The sequence below is a fragment of the Myotis yumanensis genome, unplaced genomic scaffold (genome assembly GCF_028538775.1).
Source record: "Myotis yumanensis isolate MYYU_CA2020_CCGP unplaced genomic scaffold, mMyoYum1.0.hap1 SCAF_7, whole genome shotgun sequence".
Lineage (NCBI taxonomy): Eukaryota > Metazoa > Chordata > Mammalia > Chiroptera > Vespertilionidae > Myotis > Myotis yumanensis.
Window position 1 is genome coordinate 17,024,157 of NW_027223758.1, and position 21,915 is coordinate 17,046,071.

General features: G+C 46.8%; 1 protein-coding gene across 3 annotated transcripts in view; it reads right to left on the minus strand.

The window, feature by feature from the left end:
- Window positions 1-18,306, minus strand: part of RIN2 (Ras and Rab interactor 2) — a 225,786-nt gene extending 207,480 nt beyond the window's left edge. For 2 of the 3 annotated variants that reach the window (XM_070419847.1, XM_070419838.1), the window contains exon 1: window positions 17,794-17,875. The gene's annotated coding sequence lies outside the window, so the exon portion shown is untranslated. Of the gene's footprint in view, window positions 1-17,793; window positions 17,876-18,205 lie in introns of those variants that run through there. The other variant, XM_070419840.1, reaches the window with a different exon arrangement.
- Window positions 18,307-21,915: the final 3,609 nt, after the last annotated feature.

Consider the following 21,915-nt stretch of genomic DNA (forward strand, 5'->3'; position numbering starts at 1 on the left):
CTACAGACTTAATGAAATTGCTATCAAAAAAACCTATGGAGCATTTTTGCAGAGAAATAAAAAGTCCACCCTAAAATTCATATGGAATCTCCGGGGACTCTGAGTAGCCAAAACAATTTAAACAAGAACAAAGCTGGAGGGCTCACACTTTCAAAACTTACTACCAGTTACTATGGCTTTGTAGTAAGTAAATTACTGTGGCGTTGTAGTAAGTTAATTATTGTGGCTTTGTAGTAAGTTAATTTCAAACCTGGTATACAGACAGACATAAACACCAATGGAATACAATAGAAAACCCAGAAATAAACTCATGTATATATAGTGAAATAATTTTTTTAAATATGTTTTTAAATTTATTTTAGAGAGAGAGGAAGGGAGAGGAAGAGAGAAATGTCAATGGGCTGCCTCCTAAATGCCCCCAGTGGAGATCAAGCCTGAAACCTGGGCATGTACAATGACCGGGAATTGAACCTGTGACCTCTTAGTGCATGGGACATTGTTCAACCAATTGGACCACACCGCCAGGGCTACATAGTGAAATGATTTTCAACAAGGGTGCCAAGGCCATCCTATATAATAATGTGATTGAACTTTGAGGGCATTATGCTGAGTGAAATAAAACGGCATTTCATTTCATATGTGTGTGTATATATATATATATATAATGATGTATGAAGTAAGCCAGTAAACAAGACATATACTATACGATTTCACTTAAATGAAGTACCTAGACTAGTCAGAGACACAAAGTGGAATGGTGGCTGCTAGGAGCTTGGGGGAGAAGGATGAAGAGGTATTGTTTACTGGGTACAGAGTTTCAGTTGGGGAAGATGAAAAAGAGTTCTGTGGATGGATGGTGGTGATGGTTGTACAGCAATATGAGTGCCACTGAACTGCACACTTAAAAAATGGTTAAGATGGTAAATTTTGTCATAATAAAAAGGTAATAAAAATAATAAAAGGGAGAAAAAACCTATAATCAATCTCTTAGTTGAAATTCTTTATTTGCTAAAGAACGAAGAGACTTTGGTGGTCCACCAGCAGTATAGCCATAGAAATAAAAGAGAAGATCGCTAAAGTGAGAGAGGGGGAATAAAACATTTCCTCTGTGACCTGCACCTTCACACCTCCACCTCCCTCTTATTTCATCAATTAACTACAAAGGAATTAATGATAGGTACTAGGGCACAAAAAGGACTGAGGCTGGAGAATTCCTGGGGAAGTCTTTAATAAACTATAAGCATCGCAGAAATATTTGTTAGTGTTAGTATTTCTATTTCTAATTCAGAGGGAAACTAAAACCAGATGTTGTGTGCATTTCTCTATAGCTGTGGCAGGAGCTGAGCTGGAGGCTTGGAGGACCCATGGGGGATGAGCAGCTACATGTACTGAGTCCCACACCCACCTAAACAACAGAGGGGCAGCGATAGGAATGTTCCTAAGCTGCTGACCAGGCCCGAGGAGCTTGGCTCTGTTACTGGATACACCTGAGACCAAACCCTGTCCCACCACTGATTAGCTTGACCTTGAGCAGGTTACTTATGCTATCGAAGCCTGTTTCCCAATATAAAAAGGGGCATAATAAGGGTACCCATCTTCAAGATTGGCACAGAGAAACATTTAATAAGATGCTGCATGGACCGTACCAGCCCTACGCATGACACATGCGTACTCCATAAATGTTAGCTCTCATGATGACTGCCGATGTTATCACCCCTCAGCCCTCTATCAATAGTCTCTTCCCCAAAACCAGTGGCCTCCTTGCTGCAAGGTACATCTCCACCAGACTCGTAGAGGGAGCCACATATGAATGTCTTAAGTCCCAACTTCAAAAGAGCCGTTTGCAGGGAACATATGCAGCTAAGTGAATTGAACCAGCAGCTAACCCTTGAGTGGCAACGTTTTCAGACTTTGGATGGCATATTTAGACACATGAAAGTCTGCACGTGTTACCATCCTGCTCCGTAAGTTACCCTAGGGCAGCATCTTCATACCCTTTCTTAGGCAATTTTATCCGTCCCTGACTTTCCATATACTGAAAATGGCTAACAATGTACTGGCAGCTCAAAGCTCCCTCTTAGGCTCCCAATCCTGGCACTAGCCTCCTTGACACATCCGCTGGGTTCTCGAAAGTACTTCAGAGTTTCCCTATACAAATTAAAACTCTTTGTTGTCACTTCTTTTTCTCCAAGATTTACCATCTCCTTCAGTGGCGTCTCCATTAACCTGAGTGGTCCTGTGGGAAGCTCGAGGCCATCCTGAATGCCTTTCTCTTCACAACCCTCACATCAAAGTTATTACTGAGCTCTGCTGGGTCGTTCTCTAAATTTTGCCTCTAATTCTTCCCTCGGGTCCAAAGCTCACTCTCTGAAGGATCGTGGTCTCTCTTCTCCCATCTGGTCTCCTTGAGGTCCCCCTTGTTGCAATGAAATCCTTTCTGTGACCAGCAGCCTGAGTGATCTTTTCAAGATAAAAGTCTATTGTATCAGCCTCCTCATAAGACATAATGATGCCTGGATGGGGATGATGGCCTTGAAGATTCTAGGAAGTACAACAGTGGGTACCCCACTGTTCAGTACCTCACTCATAGTAGGTTCTCAATGGCACTTTGAATGAATGCAAGGGTTTCAATGCTTTGTTCTTTTTTCTAGACTAGAAATGCTTTTCTACAGGCACGTTCAATTCCTTCACATGCCACAATAGCAGACTAGTAGCAGCAATCATAGCCTCTCCCAGCTAAATGTTCCTCTCCCATCTGCAATCTCTGGCAACTGGTCCTTTGCCCATTTCTTCTCTAGTTGCAAAAACATCGCTTTTATCACACAGTGCTCCAAGAAAAATACAATGTGCCCAGTCCACATTCCTATCTGACTTTCTGTGGCAACATAAATCACAGTTGGTTCTGATGAGTGCTTCCTGTTACTCCACCCCATTCTCTGAAGCAATCCTAAGGTCTCCCTCCTGCTTCAGTGAACTGTGCTTGGGCGCGGGGGAAGGAGAGGGAATTGACAGTGGAGTCAGTTTTAGACACATTATGTGAGCTGAGTCCAGGAACCCGAACTCTGCCTTTACCAATTTTCTATGAGGAAAAAAGAGGGCAACCTGGAGAGGCCTCCAACTTCTGCCTAGGCATGAGAGCAATCGTTCCACAGGGCAGAACCCAGGAGTCGGAAAGAGGGAGCCTTCAAGGCTATGGAGACTGCTACTGGTCGGGGGGGGGGGGGGGGGGGGGGGAAGCAAGGACATGACCCTGAGTTTGACATAAAGTTAAATGTACTAGTATTCCTTTTGCTTTTTTTATATGCATATCATCTATACTAATAAAAGGGTAATATGCTAATTAGACTGGGAGACCAGACATCTTCCAACGTCCAACTTCCTTCTGGACAAAGCCACAGTGGTGGGGGCCGAGGCAGAGGTGGTTAGGGGCGATCAGGCCAGCAGGGGAGGGCAGTTGGGGGCCAGCAGGTCAGCAGGGGAGCAGTTAGGCAGTGACCAAGCCAGTAGGCAGGCAAACGGTTAGGAGCCAGCGGTCCCAGATTGCGAGAGGGATGTCCCAGATTGGAGAGGGTGCAGGCTGGGCTGAGGGACCCCCCCTGTGCATGAATTTCATGCACTGGGCCTCTAGTATATTATGATAGCTCTATAATATTATCTATAATAATAAAAGCATAATATGCTAATTAGACAGGATGTCCTTCGGGACAAAGCTGAGGTGGCGGGGGCCAAGGCAGAGGCAGCTGCTGCGGTGGTAGGGGCCGAGCCCCTTGCACAAATTTCATGCATCAGGCCTCTAGTAGAATATATTTTAACATTTTTATTGTCACCCTCTATGATGTTATTTTTAATGGCAACCGCCATCAGAACGGTATTATTAGGAATATTGAAGTTCTATTGTTCATCTCCCAAATATGGTTGGTTGGCCTCTAGCACAGCCTACACCAGCAGAAAGAAGCTGTTCTTCATCAAACGCTGCCCTCTCAGGGGCTCTGCACCTAACAGTGTCACTGAGAGGTCACTGAAACCAGCCCCAGTGGTTTAATGGACAGCATCTCCCCAAACCAATAGTCAAAACCACCCCCTTCACCTGTCCATTTCTTTAAGCCTTCAGCTCCCTTTGTCAACTTTCTCCAACTCCTGAGAGGGTGCAAGGACCTCCTGCCCTGCCAGAATAAGGCAGGAGAGGGGAGATTTCACTCAGACACTCTGACCAAGGAATAACCATTTCCTACTGAGAATGTCCAGCTATTTTCTCTGTGTGCTCACTGCTCACACTTCTTGGACATTTGATCAGTCTCAAATGATATTGTATTCCCTGAATTATGTCCCCCCAAAAAAGATATGTGGGAGTCCTAGTCCCCAGTATCACACAGGATGCCCTATTTGGAAACAGGGTCTATATAGACTTAGCCAAGTTCAGATAAAGTCATTCAATGGTCCCTCAACCAATATGACAAGTGTCTTTATAAAAGGGGGACATTTAGACAACCTTGCATGTGATGAAATGCAGGGGTACCGCCATGTAAAGACACAGGCAGACCCTGGAGAGAGTGTCACAAGCCAAGGAACCAGAGGCTGCCAGAGTCTAGGAGAGAGGCCTTCTGAGGGAACAGGGCCCTTGACTTTGGGCTTCTGGTCTCCAGGAATATGAGACAATAAATTCACATTGTTTTAAGCCACTGTTTGTGGTACTTTGTTTTAACAGACTTAGGAATCTAATACACCCTCCTATTTCCATATAGAGATACTATGGAGATATTATAGGGCAGATGCTAAGTGTATTTCTTTTGTTTTTATATTATCTCGCTATATAAAAGCCAAGTGACCAGAATGCCAGAACAACTGGAACTGGTTGCTTTGACGCGCACTGCAGCCCCAATCGGCCCCCTCCCGCCCCCATCGGGGGAGAGGCTGGCCTGGATCGACGCCCCCCCACCCTGATCAGGGGCAGGGCCAGCTGGCCAACCCCCACGTCCTCTCCCCCATGCCGGCCCGGTCCCGATTGGCCCCAATTGGGGTGGGCCGGCCAGACACCACCTGTGCATGAATTCGTGCACTGGGCCTCTAGTATATATATATAATATATGAGGATATATTTATAAGTGCCAGTGTTTGACAGGCCTGGTCTGTACGCTGGCTCTTTGACACCATACTTTAGCTCTTTTTGTAGTTGCCAAATGTCTTTATCTCTAACTTAATTTGAGCACCACATGTACTTGTACTTTTAAAAAATCTCTCTTGCAGAAATGTTTTTCAGGGGTGGGAAACAGGATAAAGGAAAATTCCAGAGCTCATTTTCTTCCCATTCCTCAGTGGGAGCCATGGGGCCTTGAGCCAGTGTAACTGAGTGGACTGTCTCCTACTGGAACTTTTGAGGGCTTTCTCAGAACAGGCATACTTTCATTTTTAGCCCAAAGGGATATTTTGGCCTCTGTAGCCATTCACTCTACCCAAGCCTTCAGGAATCTTTCTGCCTTAACTATTTAATTCCACAAATACATACATACATACATACATACATACATACATACATACGCTAGCATTTCGTCAGGTGCTGAGGAGGCAACCTGGAGCAAAACACACGAAACCCTGCCTTTCCTAATACATACCAGGTGAGAACAATGCTTGGTACACAAGGCAGGGCATGGAGTGGAGCAGGTCAGGAGGGCAGGTGGTAGGTTTGCTATTTTACGTGGGGAGGTCAGGGATATCTCTGCAGTGCACATTCGAGGTGAGTAAGGAAGTGAGGAGCAGGTCATGTGGATATTTGGAGGGAGCACATCTCAGGCTAAGGAAGAGTCAGTGCAGAGGCTCAGAGGAGAGCAGGCTTTTAACCCAATCAAGGAGGCTGGTGTTGCTGGACCATGTGAGTGACGGGCAGGTGGGAGGGTGGGAGAATGTTATGGAAAGCCCAGATCATAAAGGGACTTGGAGGCTGTAGAGAAGATGTGGAATTTACTCTGAGAGGAAAACTAGAGGAAAAGGAAAGGACCTTACTTATGTTTTAAAAAGATTGTTGTGGAGAAAAACATTGCTAGGAACAAGAATAAAGGCATCAGTTAGGCAGATGCTGCAAAATCCCAGGTGAGAGGTGGTGGGGGCTTCAAGGTGGTAGCAGTGGGTTGGTGAGAAGTGGTCAGATGATGGATATATTCTGAAGACAGAACTGACAAAACTGGCTGATAGATTGGATGCTCATGGCGGGGGTGGAGGGTTGGGGTCCAAGGAATGGAGCCTGGGAACCTGGAAGAATGGAGTGCTATTTGCTGAGACAGGGGAAATGATGAGGAGGAGAGGAATAGGGCTGTGCAGGAAGAACAGGAGTTTGTTTGTACACATTCAGCTGGAAAATTCCTATAAGACCAACAAATGCAGATACCAAAAAGGCCACTGAATCTCCAAATGCATCTGCAGTTCAGGGAGGAGCCTGATTTGGAGACTATATGCACACAGGTGGTATTTGAGGCAGTGAGGCAGGATGACTCACTTAACAGAAGTCTCAGCAGGGAAGAGAAGAGATCCAAGGAACAGACCCTGAGGCACTCAATACTCAGGGATCAAGAAAATGAGGGGAGCTAGGAAAGGAGGCTGAGAAGGAGTCCTCTGTGAAGCAGGAAGAGCAGAGGAAGCATGGTCTTGAAGGCCATGTATTTGTAAGAAGGAAGAGCAGGTACCTGGGTCAGATGCTGCTGGAAAATGGAAGGATATGGGACCAAAACTAACCACTCGATTTGAACACATGGAGGTCATGGTGACCTTGGCATGATCAATTTAAGGTGCAACATGTTGATGGAAGTGGATCTAAGGAAAAACAGGAGGAGGGGAACTGGAAACCAGGAGCACCGACATGCCTGTGAGGAGCTCTGATGTTAAGCAAAGTTGAGAAGAAGAAGGAGCTGGAGGTGGAAGTGGGGCCCGGGAAGGTTGTCTAAAGATGAGAGATATTACAGTTGGATTGTACTCGGATGGAAGTGACCCAACAGAAGGGGGGAAACTGGTGGTCCAGGATGGAGAGGGGGCAACTGTTGGAGTAATACCCTTGGGTATGTGAGAGAAGTCAGGACCCACTGCACAAGCGAAGAAGTTGACTCCCCAGAAGGACATGGGAGGTGTTTTATTTGCTGCAGCAGGAGGGGAGGTAGAGCATATGAATACAGGCCCAGGGCTGCCGGTGGAAGTTCTTCTAATTAAAAGGAAATACCAGAGTAATCTTACCTAATAATAGACAAACATGTAAATTGACCATCCCTCCACTATGCTCACCAGCCAATCAGGAGAATATGAAAATTAACCCAACAAAGATGGCAGTTAATTTGCATACATAGGCGCAAAGTGGCGGAGCGAAGACTGAAGGCTCTGGTCGGAGCAGCGAAGGCCTGAGTCCCGGGTGCCGGAGGAAAACCAGTACAGGCAGCCAGGGGAAGGGAAGGCCTGAATCTCTTCGTGCAACGGGCCTCTAGTAATAATAAAAAATCAAAGTGATGAACCAAAACTTTATTTAACCATATATACATATATATATAGATATAGATAGATATAGATATAGATATATAGATAGATATAGATATAGATCTAGAGATAGAGATATATGTAACAGTAGTAAATGGCAGTCAAAGACTGATCTGAAGAGGAAAGTGGATGGACTAATCAAATGAAGTAGGCCCCCTACAAATCAATGGCTATGAACCCTTTAATGTACCCATGATTTTCCAACCATGCCCATCCGCCTGGAACAGGCACAGACCAGAGGAAACCTGCTTCAGCCAGGGCTGCGTTTAGCAGGGGAGTCCCCTGAAAGAGACCAGCAAAGGAAGGGTTATAATCGCAGACCATGGAATCTGAGTTGGAAAGGAGGCAGGTGAGGATGTGATTTGAAAGAGGGACAGAGACCTGGAGGCAGGGTCAATAAATTACAGAGCATGGTGGTGGCTGAGTCCAAGCAAATCTACAAGAAAAACAAGATTTCACATGTCTTCCTCAAGACTGAGAGCAAGGCGAATTATGTTCCTTCACCAATGTTCATTCACAGAAATTTTCTGTTAAATGATTGCTTAGAAGTGCTTTACCAGAGGGCCTTCTCCTTGCTTCTTTGCTAGGCATTTCATATGGTGTGGAAAAATGTTTAAAGTCAATAGGTGTCATATCTTGATTACTTTTTCCAGCACTCACCCAAAAAAATTCCTCAAAAAGAGTTTTAAATTAAATAAACTGTACTACCTAATCATATAGTTGTACAGTGCCTTCAGTTCAGCCAACCTTCAACAACTCCTTCACTGTGTTTATTAATTGTTAGATGTTTATAGAAGGATATTTATTTTATCAAAGAATCATAATCCCTGAGAACTATGAAGTCCTGGTTCTCAGGCCAGGCTCTCTTTCTCTCTCTGGACAAACTGAGTCCGCCTTTCATACTTTCACTGTACCATCTTTCATGGATTGTATAGAGAATCCCTCCGAATATTAAAGACCAGCTAAGATCCAGAAGTTTAAATGGACTCATAGGAAAATAGTAGCTAAAGTGTTGCCCTTTCTGCTTGTACTGTTCATCTTCTTTTATCCCTATTGTTGATCATTTTTCTCTTGCAATTATTTTAATGGTTTCTTGATTATTAAGCTAAATGAAAAATACCTTAGAAAAACTAAAAGAGAGATTGGTTTCCACCATAGTTTAAATAAGACCTTATCATGATGTAGATCTTGAGATCTTGAACCATAATGTTTAAAATGTCATCTGATTCCACATGGTCCCGCCATGTGACTTTGGCTTCTCTGTCTCAACCATTATCCCAGCGACTGCATGCTCAGAATAGCAGATGCACAGAATTCTTACTGGTGGTGTCACTGGCAGCATCGTGGTAAATTCTAACCCCATGGTAACAATGAGCTTCATCTCTGAAGCCTCCTGCAATTGGCTAGCTATCACCGCCTAACCCTTCCTTCTGACAGATTCTGTCAGAATCCTTTTCTGACACAGGGACAGGACAAAGTACCTCTTTTACATTCAACTATGTCACCCTTGAATAGACAGAGATCATTCTGCCCTTTCCTAGCCCCCACTCTTTGAAATGACTTCACCTCTAGTAGGTACAAGTGAAGACAGAGTTTACCCAAGCCAATATTAAAATGTCGCGGAGGTTACTTGTATTGTTTAGATCATCTGCATAGCCTAAGGTCACCCTATACACTGTTTCGGGAAAGATATTAGCTTAAAATATTAGGCATAATTGGGGTATGAGAGGAATTTTCCCAGAGGAAAATTGTAATGCCAAGTATGTATTAGGTATGTGTTAAGAAAAGAATCCCAGAACACAGATAGAATGGGGTGGGAGGGCATGGACAGATGGCCAGCAGAAGACTCCCACCCTGGGAGAGGGGCAGGGAACTGTTGGGTCTGTACTTCAAACATCAGACCATCCTACAGAGCGAGTATGAAGCTTTGAGAAAACCACCCTAAATGGAGCACCTTCATCAATGTGTGTGTGTGGAGGGGAGCCTTCCTGTCTGCTCACTGGACCCTCCTCCCTCCCTCCCTCCATTCCTCCCTCCCTCCCTCTGCTCTTTTGCTCAGGAGCCAGGCATACTTCCTTCACATGCTAGTGTAGCCAGGAGCCAGAGGAGTCTCTGCAATCCACACCCCCTTCCCTGTGCTGATTTTAAAATGACACCTTTTAAAAGACATAAGCCTCTGTCTTTGTTCTCCTTCAGATCCCTAAATTGCCAAGGGGAAAAAAACAATTGCAAAGGAAAATAATAAAGAACTTTAATTAGAGGTTTTCAAGTTCAAACTTGACACGTGTGTCTCCCTAGGAGTTGTACAGGGGAACCTGACAGTCAGATCACAAAGGGACCTGGAGTCCCTGGGAGTCTGCCAGGATCCCACATCCCCACCACGACTCTGCCGAACCAGTCCAGTTAGTGTTTTCTTCCCCGGGCACTGCTGGCGGGTCAATACATGTGGTCGGTAGGTAGCTAGTTATTAATAACAGAGGGAACAAAGAGAATCAAAAGACATTAAGAAGCCTCATAACCTGGGGAGCTGAATCGGACACTGAGCCTGCTTGCTCCACTAGGAAGTTACAGCTTCACACCCTCCCCAGGGCATCCTCTGCCTCAGGACCTAATCCCCCTGAACCTGGCATACCAGGGGAAGAATGAAAACAGCAGGAACAATTCCTCTGCTGGGCACATGCCCAGTAGAAGTCAAGATGCACAGGGGGAGGTGCTTCTGCTTTGAGGCATGCAGAATAGGAGCCAAAATGGGGACCACAGAGGCCTGTCTGTCTAGCCGGGGCAAAGAAACAGATTGGATAAGGGACACAGAACCCGCAAGACTTAGAAAATGGATTGGTAAGCAGGAGGATCCAGCAACAGCCTGCAAAAGTTTGGGAAATACATTGGTTAATTTGAAAGGCGCCTGGTCCTTCCCAAACCCAATATAATATAATCAGCTTAACAAAGAAGTCCTCTTCCTCTCCCTATCTCTCTTCCTCCCTCCCACCCTCCTCCCCTCAGTAACATGCACTCTCCCCAGTCACTTGTGTGTCCTCTCTCCATAGCCATGTGGCCCTAGCAGCCACCTGGGGCCCGTGGCACACACTGCAGGCCTGGGCACAGTGACAGCCAGGAACAGTCTAAGCTAGCTGGATGGGGACAGTCTGAACTAGACTGAACTCGTGTCACAGAACTTTTGGACCGTGGCCCTTGTACTGGGCTTGAAAAAGACAGGATTGGACTTTTTCCATGGCAGGATGGACAGAGATGAGACATTGGGAACCCAGGGGGAAGGCTTTTGATTTTGCTTCTCCAGTGAATCTGACCATGAAACGTCAACCTCCCCTATGTGGGTCTCCTGCTTGCCTTGCAATCCAGAGACAGAACCCCATTTCTACCAGCAAGAGTCTGAATATGCACAACCAACCCCTGCAGGCTTTCATTCAGTCTATGGTTTACTAGAAAAAGAGGATCAAGAACTATCAAGTCTTCCCAAATCCGTGTCTAGGCTTAATATCATTCCTAACAAATCCCATGGAATAAAAGTTGACTGGAAGAATGAATGGTGAGCATTACTTAGAAAATTGGGCAGGTAGGATGAAAAAAAAAGATAAAAGGACAGAAAGTAGACTGGGACTTGCCCTGCCAAATACTGCATGAATTCCAGAGCTGGGGAGAGGTGGGTTTGTGATCGTCATAATTAGCCAGTTAATATTAATAGGAAGAGAGCAAAGGGGAGGCCAGACATTATAAACATGGTCATCTGGGCAGCTTCGGTCCATTCCCTGCAGATCACTGGGGGAAGGGATTGAACAAAGAGGGAGATGGGCACATGTGCAGAGAAGTCATGGTGACATAGGGAAGGTGCTTGCCTGTCAGTCTACCCTGGGGAAAAATGAATTGGCTAGAGGGTGGACCCCATCAGAAGCACAGAGAATCTTGGACGGTTAAACTCCCCAGACATAGAATTCCCCCTCCTCTTGTTCACTCTCTTGCTCTGTGACCTGCACTTGCCCTTGCACTTGCCTTGTCTCTCCATAGCCATGTGGCCTTACGCAGCCATGTAACCCATGGCCATTCGGACTCACATGCAATGCAGTGCAGCTGGGAACAGAAGCTAAGCTAGCCAGACGCTGGACTGGACTGGACTTTAACATGGAGCAGAAACTATGGGCCATGGCCCTTCCTCTGGCCCTGCTGAAGACCAGATCGGACTTCTTCCATGGCCAGAGGGACAGAGATGGGACCTTGGAGGGGAACTCCCTTAGTTTTACATCATCAATCAAGCTTTCCATGACACCCCATCCTCCCTTGGGGGCCTCAGGAAATTCGTTTCCTTGTGGTACCCCAAGAACTCCACTTCCACCGATAACAGTTTTTTTCACCAAATGATGCTGGGCCTGAGCATAAGCTAGTCAGGGGAAGGAGAGAATTAAGTAGCATTCTTACTTCACAAACCACCCATCAAATGATTCTGAATGATTTAAACAGTAATCTGTAAAACAGTCCATAAAAATTAGAAGAAAAGATAAGTGACTAGTTGCTTATGGATACAAGAAAGGCTTTCTGAGCACAGGAGCCATTAAAGAAATCCAAAGAACACGTATGAACATTCCACTACTCAAAACATTGGTTTCTGTATGACAAAATGTCATGAACCCTCGGCACTTAGGCAAGAAACGTCTGGACAGTGAAACGAGGAGCGTGGTTTAGATGCCCTCCACTTCCCCTGGCACCACGTGTTGACGTCAGACACGCTCCAGGTTGGTCTTAGGAGACAGGGCCTCTGGTTTCAGCCCTGCGAGGAGGTGTGGAAATCTGGCTGACTTGGGGGGACTCGACCCTTCATGTGCAATCCTACCAGAGAAGGAGAGCCTCGTTACCATACAGGAGAGATGTCTGCCTCAATTAATTTTTTAAAAATTGTCCTTGCAATCAAACCAAAGTTAAATGCAATGGGGCGTTAGCTATTTGGAAAAAAAATCTATAGTGATTTCTTCAATGAGGAAAAAAGTGCTTTATTAAGTAAATCAAGTTAATCTAGCTAACTATTTAAACTAGCTAAAGGTTTGGACTTTTATATTTTGTATTCCTGACCAAATACATAAAACCATATATGTGAAACCCAAAATGTCTGTTTATCTCATTTAGTGGGTTAACCTACTCAACTGAAATAGACTTAACTCATTAAAAATTGTAAAATACAAATGTTTCCAACAAATCTGATTTTTAAAATGCTCAACTTTTCAGAATTTCAGGTAATTACATATTATTATCTTTATCATTTACTACCACTTGATCAAATAAAAATGGGAGAGAAGTTCACAGCAGCAATTAGAACACCTCATGAATTTGCTTCTCATTTGGATGCTATAAAGCTTGGCCACATCATTTCAATCAATCTTACAGATGGTTTTGAAATACAAATCAGCATGCCTTTATAACTTTTCCTACAACTCTCAGTAGGATTCAAAGTTACTGACAAGTTGCTGCCACCAAGGATTCTTGTCCAGAATAAGGATGAAATGTCCATAGCCTCATATCCCACTCCCCCAAAAATCCAATTTTATTTTCTGAGAGTCTTCTACAAAATGGCTTTCACGAAACCATTAAACTAGTTTCTAGCTCTGGCCAGTGTTTCTCAGTGGTTAGAATGTCAGCCTGCAGATTGAAGGGCCACAAGTTCGATCTCCAGTCCCAATGAGGGCATGTGCAGGAGGCAACCAATCAATATGTCTCTCTCACATTAATGCTTCTCTCTCACCCTCTGCCTCCTTCCCTTCCACTCTCTCTAAAAAAATCAATGGAAAAAAAATAACCTCAGGTGAGGATTAACAAAAATAAAATAAAATAGTTTCTACTCCAAAAACCACTGTCATTAAATCATTCATACACTCAATCAATCAATATTTGATAATGCTGTTGAGTGGGTTTGCTAGAGATTGTACTAACTTGTATGGTTCCTTTCACTCTCAGCTGACACTCAGCACTTCTCAGGGATGATATTAAAAATACTTCACAACTTGGGTTCAGCCTGGGTCCTGACCAATCACGGCAGATGCTGGCCATAAGCAGGCAGGTGGAAGGTTCTGGATGGTCCTGCTCATCAATGCAGGCTCTTCCTCCCACTCCCTGGCTTCACAATCCCTTTCTTTGCCTGAATCCATATCCAAAGCAAATTGTGCTTTGACCTTTCTGTTCCTCCTGTGGCCTCACTCTGGCTAAGTTCATCAACTGGAGACAGCTTCCGTGTCTCAATGACTTCCGGTTTCTCCAGCTACTTATGGAAAATTTCTATCTGGGTAACATACAGAACTTTTAAACTCAACAGGTTAAAAATCACACTCGGTATTTCCTCCCCATTCTCTTCCATGGCCACAAATGCAGGAGTGCGTGAGTGTGCAATCATGTGTGCACGCGCACCCACACACACACAGTTGCTGAACACACACACACATACACACCATTTGATAGGTGTGTATGTGAATATTTCTCAAAACATTCCTTTCCTTGACTTCTATGACACCACTTTATTCAATACAGATATCAGCCGCCACTTTTCACACTTTGGAAAACTCTATGAGACGAATCTAGAGATAAATTTGCTCAGAGCTGGAGATGTAGAAATAACTGCAGGTAGACAATAAATTCACCCAGTTACGGATTACGGTATTACTTCCCATGGCTCCGCTCCTCTGCTAGCCCACAATTCTTCACTGAACTCCTGAAATAGGAATCTCAGCTTCCTCAGTTCACCTCCTCTCTTAAATGCAATAAAGCCTTAACAGCCAGGGTTACAGATCTGTGAAAAGTGCCTGAAAGTACCATAGTAGGTTGTAAGCAAAGTCTTTTTAAAAACATAAGATTTGACTTTGGCTGGTAGGCACACGGCGCAATACACAGATCTTGTAACATAGAAACCTACACCTGAAAACCGTCTGTTCAGGTTGACCAATGTCACCCCAATAAATTAAAAAAACACACACACCTGATTTTAAACAATGGGTGCACATGAGCTGGGGGCTACCATCAGCAGCCCTTTGTTCCAGGCCGGAGGCACCCAGTGAGTGATTGTTGCTACCTTGTCATGAACAGACATTGACACCATCCACACTGCCCGCTCCCCAGGAGAGAGGAAGTGAGACAAATGAAAACTCAGGTGTGTTTCCCATTCAATGGAGGTGATCAACCCAATGAGCCATCAGTCTCAGAACCCCTAAATGCCATTCCACAGACACGGCTGCATCTGAGGCATTCTCAGGAGAGGCTGAGTGAGGTCTGCAGGCCTCCGGGCAGCATGAAGACAGAGCTCTCTAGGGCCTGTTTGCCTTTTTTATCTGACTCCTCAGCTCCCTCAGATCTGGTCAAACCTGGAGAACTGACTCATGTTAACCAGGGTCACAGAAACTGGCAGACCAAAAATTCACTCTAGATTTACTCTCATATATGTATTTTAACACTGCGACTCTTTAGTAATTCTTTAGCAAAGTTTCATCCTAAAACTCAACTGGGGTAAATTCTCCTCTGAGCACAGCCGCCTCTAGCGAGTCAGCTGTGGTACAGCGAAATGATTACTGGATCTAAGCCCTGGTTTTAGCTTTGGTACTGGGACCTCTCCAGGCCTCTCCTTTCTCACCTACAAATGGAATTAATAACATTGTTTTGAGAAACATATGAGGCATCCTGTCTAAGAGCACTTTATAAAAGTGCCATAAAAATATGATTCCCTGCTAATGATATACTTCTTGTTATGTAACTCCTCAAAATGCATTTATAGTCCTGACCAGTGTGGCTCAGTTGGTTGGCACATTGTCCTGTGTACTAAAGTGTTACAGGTTCGATTCCCAGTCAGGGCACATACCCAGGTTGCAGGTTTGATCCCTGGTCAGGTTCATGCCAGAGGCAACCAATACATGTTATGCTCTCATATTAGTGTTTCTCTCCCCTTCTCTCTAAAGTCAATGAAAAACATATCCTCAGGTGCAGATTTTTTTAAAATGCATTTATAAAGGGATATTTTTGTTCATTCTTTCAAAACCCATTCTTTGAGTGCTAATCAGGAAGAGCTATGACCTGGTTTTCGACCTCAGGAAATTCAGACAGTGGGCAAGTGGGGTCCAATGCATACTGCTCATAAGAGATACAGATACAAGTAATTCTGGGATTCTGAAGTGGGTGCCTGGCCAGGAAAAGGAGGAGGGAAGTCAGGGAAAGCTTCCCAGCTGAAATCTTAGGAATCTTGAAGGATCATTAGGAGGGTTGGATGGACAGGGGGAGTCGGACATAATGCCAAAATGATATCATGTGGGGAGTATGTGGAGAATGGGCCCCCTTGCAAGGAGGAGAAATAACTTATCTATCTCTTCCAAGCAGAGGAAGAGACTTAGCTCGGTTAAGGAGGTTGTTTCTTGAGAGTAGAACTCCTCTTTGGAATAGTGACCCCTAAAAAGGCTGGGAGACATTGGGTGGAGATAGAAAGGCTGTTGGGAAGTTATCTCTAAAACCAACACATACCATAGCCCTACAGGGAGTCAAGTTCCTGCCATCTACTCCTGCATGAGGGTCAAGTGTGGGCTATTTTAATTTTTTTCTGCTTAATCTGCAGGAGAATGTCACTAGACAAGGAAGTCCGGTAGCAGGCTGGGCCTTCTCTCATGTCCCCAGCTTCCAACTGCTGAGAGCAGATTTCTTAAACCTCAAGGCTACTGTCTCCAGCTTTCTTCTTCAGTCCCAAAGGCAATGGCCTCTCACCATCCAGGCCCCTCCCAATCCCTGGCTCCTGATACCCTCCAGGGAGGTTCCAGAGCACTGGGAACTCACCAATGTGGGAGAGACAAATTGGAACCTGAGGCAAAAGGGAAAATGTGTGCCTCTCTGTACACTTATCAAAACATTCTCCCGTATTTGAACTAGGTAAAAAGTAAATAAAAGCTGCACAGTCAAAAAACCTGACTGTATAGACAGCCAGCACTGCCTAATCTGTTGCATGTTTATGTTCTAACCCTCATAACCCTCCAAGTGGGGAGTAGACACAGGGAGGGTGTCTGGAAAGAACTGTTCCCATTGCACAAGATGCAGGGTCATCACACCCACCCATCTTTATTTAAAATGTTGGCATTTTATTCCTCGTGGCTTTTTTACATTATATTTGACTTTTAAAATGTTGCTTTAAAATACTATTTATCTTAATTACTGAGAACCACCAAGTGTTTATTTTTGCTGCAATATTTACACAGTCCTGCTGGTTGAAGAATGCTGAGGTTTCCTTGTTGATAACAGGATGTTCCTAAGAAACCCCAGCGAGCCTGAAACTCGCAGGCTTGCAAGCAAGTGCGGCTCCACTACCAGCGAGGTCAGCGTGGGCCTCCTGGCTGAATTCGGAAAGCCCTGAGGATTTGAGAGCTTTAAGAAGAGAGGAGCCTCTTGGGGCCCAGGGGGCCGGTATTGCCCTGTATTTCTTGGCAACATCTCAGAGGCTCTAAAGCCGAATTCTGCAAACCCTGCAGTCTCCCGGCCGTCGAGGGGCGCCCTGTGACGGGTGGGTGGATGCTGAGCCGTGGGAATAGAGGCCAAGGGTGGAGGCCTCAAAGTGGGAAAGTGGCCCTATCCCTTCCAGGCAGGAACCCTGGGCTGCTCCTCCGCCAGCAGCGCCATCAATCACCGCTGCAGCCCAATCGCCCCCAGCCAGGACTCACCGACCCCCTCCTGCTGAGGCTAATTCCCGAGGGAGCAAACCTCGGCCCAGAGCGTCCGCCTAGCGCTCAGGCGGGGCGCACGGACCAGGTCCGCGCCCCGCACCCGAGCTGTGCGACGCCCGCTCCCGCCCGCGCGCACTTGACACCCCGTAGGCGTCCCCGCAGGTAGAACTCCACAAAGGTCCCCCTCCTCCTCCTCCTCCTCCTCCTCCTCCTCCTCCTCCTCCTCCTCCTCCGCGCGCACGCACACCCCCTGCTCCTCGGGCCACCGCGCCGCCACCTCCTAGCCGCCCCGCACGCCACCCCGCAAAGGTCAGCTGAGGATTCCCCATGACCCGGCCCGGAGCAGCGGCCGCCTCGCAGCGCCGTAACGTCACCCTGCCCCGTCCGGGCTCCCCCACTCCCCGGCGCCTCCTCCCCCATCGGCCCCCACGACCTCCGAGGCCGCCGGCTGCACCCTCCCCAGGTCTCCCCGGAGGGGAGAAGAGTTTGAAGAGCAGCACCCCCGCGCCCTGAAACCCGCAGAGACCCCGCCCGCACCCCGGCGTCTTCCAGGGCGCTGGGTGCGGGCACGAGGGGTGGGGTCTCCGCGGCCGCCGCCCCTTACCTCGCTCAGGACCTCCCCGCAGTCCGGGAAGCGGGGGAGACCGGTAGCCCCGCGGACTAGCGCGGGGCTGGGCTTCCCCACCGGGGAGGAGCGGGAGGAGGAGAAGGGGGAGGAGGAAGAAGAGAGGAGAGGAGAAGGGAGGAGGGAAAAGGAGGAGGGGAGGGGAGGGGAGGGAAGGGCTTTGTGTCAGCCTCCGGCCCTCCCTCGGCTCCAGCGCTAGTAGCCACCCCCCACCCCCAGCACCTCGAGGGGGTGATTTGAGGGGCGAGAAGGCGCCTGCGCAACCCGGGGTCCCGCCACCCCCCTAGTGCCGCGCACTCCCCGCCCCTCCCGACGTGCAGCCGCCGCACTCACCCTGGGACCGGGAGCCCGGCTGCTACGTGGGGGAGCCGGGACCAAGAAGTTTACTAACCCGGAGCAAACTTGGCCCGGCGGGCTTCGGGGCGCAGCCGCCCCTCTTCTGCACTCCCGCGGGGCGGCCGCTGTTCTCTCCTCCGAGCTTCTTCCCCGTCTCCTTCCTTCCCGTTCATTGTAGGGCAGCGCCAACGCGCGCGGACCCTCCCGGGACGGCCGGCCGCCCTCCGCAGACGGGGCTGGACGCGCGGTTGGCGGAGGCCTGCGCGGCGCGGCGCGGCCCTTTGTCCCGCCTCCGACCCGCACGGGGAGCCCTGGCGGCCGCGGCCCCCGCCGCTGCGTGTTTTGTTCCGTGGTCGCGGGGAAGGGGGCCGCCCAGCCCCGCCCGGCTCGGGAAATCAGCGGCGGGATGGGGCTTGCTCTGCGCTGGGAGACCTTTATCACACCCCGGAGGGGACAGGGACGGGCTGGGAGGGTGGGAGCTGCCCCCGCCGGGAACCGAGTCCGGCCGGTCCCTGGTGCGCTTCCTGCCGAGTTTTCCCACCTGCCCCCGGGCGAGAGCTCCTTGGGGGAGAAACTGCTGGCAGTGGTCGAGTTACCGAAGAAGCCAGTGTTGCAAAAAGAGCAAGGACACCTGTTTTGGACAGAAGCAACAAACAAACAAAAACAGAGAAAGAATGTATTCTTGTTCTTCTTCAGATCAGCAGCAGAAAAAAACTTTTATTGGTGTTAGTTCTTGTGAACCCTGCCTTCTAAATACCAAGATTTATTTATCATTTATAATCAGCTCAGCTCGCGGGAAAATAACCCACTGCACCCAGGGTTCTGTTCCAAGACACTCATTCAATCAATAATTGAGCACCTGCTATGCTCCAGGCACTGAGTCAATGCTAGGGGCGTGCTGGCAACAGAAAGATCTTCCTGCTCTGGTGAGGCTGACTTTCTGGAGGGGAGTGGGGGCAGGTGCCGGCAGCTGCAAACAATCACAGTGTGCATACACACTTTCTAACTAAAAGCAGTTCATGGCATTAGTCACGTCCTTGGCTGGAATTTTTCCCTAACAGCGGTCAATCTTTGCATCTAAGATAACATACCTGATGACACACCTTTGGAATGTCAAAGTAATTTCCTTTTTTCCCAGAAATTGTCAGTTTGGCTCAAATAAACTCATAAAAAGTCTTACAGGTTTGGACATTGTTTAAATTTTTTTTTTTATTGGTTTCAGAGAGGAAGGGACAAGGAGGGAGGGAGAGAGAGAGAGAAACATCAACGATGTGAGAGAATCATTGATGGGCTGCCTCCTGCACGCCCCCTACTGGGGAGTGAACCCACAACCCAGGCATGTGTTCTTGACTGGAATCAAACACAGGACCCTTCAGTCTGCAGGCTGATGCTCTATCCACGGAGCCAAACCAGCCAGGGCAGGTTTGGACATTTTTTATGTTGACACTACACACCAAGGCTATGTAATATAGCCTATTGCTTCTAGGCTACAAGCCCATACAACATGCTACTGTACTGAATACTCTTGTCAATGATGACACACTGGTAAGTATTTGTGTATCTAAACAAAGAAAAGGTACAGTAAAAATACGGTATAAGAGATAAAAATGTACACCTATATGTGGCACTTACCATGCATGGAGCTTGGAGGACTGGGAGTTGCTCTGGATGAGCGAGTGAGTGGTAAGTGAATGTGAAGGTCTAGTCCAGGACCTCACTGGACATTATTGTGGACTTTATAAACACTATACACTTGTGCTACACTAACTTTAAAAAGTTTTTTTCTTCAATAATAAATTATTTCACTCACTGCAACATTTTTACTTTATAAACTTTTTGGTTTTTGACCCTTGTAATAACACTTAGCTTAGAACACAAACACATTGTACAGATGTACAAAAATATTTTTATAGCATTCTATAAGCTTTTCCCATTTTAAAAATATTTCCTTTTTTTTACGTTTTAAATGTTTTTGTTAAAAAGTAAGACAGAAATACACACATGAACCTAGGCCTACACAGGGTCAGGATCACCAGTAACGCTGACTTCCACCTCCATTATCTGGTCCCATTGGAAAGTCTCCAGGGCCTTAACATGCATGGAGGGGTCATCTCCTATGATAACAATGGCTTTTTCTGGAATAACCCCTGAAGAACCTTCCTGAGGCTCTTTTTAAGGAGGTGTCACTCTTTATAGAAATATGTCCATGGTGGTTTCCTTGCTTTGTTCCTTTTTTTTTTTTAAATCATAGACTAGGGGCCCAGTGCACAAATTCATGCACCTTGAAAGGAATTGTGGGCCACGAGGCTGCAGTGGGCACAGGGGCGGGTCTCAGCCCATCCTCTGTGCCCCCGCCCTCCTGCCAAGGCCCCTCCGGCCATAGCTCGGTTCCCTGTCTGCCGGCAGTCTCGCTCCTGCCGCTTCCACTCCCACACAGACGACAGCAGGTGCAAGTATTGGGCAGGACCCTGGAGTGCGGGAACAAAGAATTTTCAGTAACCACCAGAGGCTTGCCCAGATGACAGCAATTGGCACCCCGTCGTGGTCTGGTGCCCCACTCACCTGCCCCACCATCCCTCCACAGCGTGTGCCCACTATGTTCCACACTCTGCTGCCTGCTGCCAACGCCCACTGCCATGGTTCCGAGCGCACCCCCTTGGTGGTCAGCGCACATCATAGAGACTGGTTGTTCCGCCATTCAGTCTATTTGCATATTAGCCTTTTATTATATAGGATTTGCTTGTAAGTAGATAATGCACCATGAACATTCCTCTCTAATAAGAAAACCTTTTCAGTGTTGGAGGTTCATGTTTAAAAACTTAAAAAAAAAATTTTCTCATTTTATTTTTGTTTTTTTAATTTTATTTTATTGTTTAAAGTATTACAGATAGTAGTACATATATCTCGTTTTTTCACCATTGACCTTCCCCCGACCTCCCCTATCCCCCGGCACATGCCCTCATCTCCCCCCCCCCCCCCCCAGTGTCTTATGTCCATTGGTTATGCTTATATGCATGCATTCAAGTCCTTTGGTTGATCTTTTACACCCCCCCTCCCCTCCAACACTCCCCAGCCTTCCTGCTGTACTTTGACAGTCTGTTTGATGCATCTCTGCCTCAGTATCTATCTTTTTGTTCATCAGGTTATAATGTTCTTTATTATCCATAAATGAGTGAGTTCATGTGGTATTTTTCTTTCACTGCCTGGCTTATTTCACTTAGCATAATGCTCTCCAGTTCCATCCATGCTGCTGCAAATGAATTCCCTCTTTTTTATAGCAGCGTAGTATTCCATTGTGTAGATGTACCACAGTTTTCTAATTCACTCATCTGCTGATGGGCATTTAGGCTGTTTCCAAATCTTAGCTATTATAAATTGTGCTGCTATGAACATAGGGGTGCATATGTCCTTTCTGATTTCTTGGGATATATTCCCAGAAGAAAAAAAATTTTTTTTTTTTTTTTTTTTTTAGAAAGAAACATTGATGAGAGAGAAACATGGTTTGGATGCCTCTGCATGCCCCCTATAGGGGATTGGTCCCACAACCAGGGAACATGCCCTAACTGGAAACAAACCAGCAACCTTCTGGTTCACAGGATGAAGCCCAACCAACTGAGCCACACTGGCCAGGTCATTCTCAAACTTTTTAAGAATCTTGTTGAGGTCTGCAAAACTTTCTGCCAAACCCTTCACTGAATTTTCTTTGGGCTTCTTTCTTTACTTCTCCTGTAGTTTAATTTCTCCTGCCTCTTCTTTACCTATGCA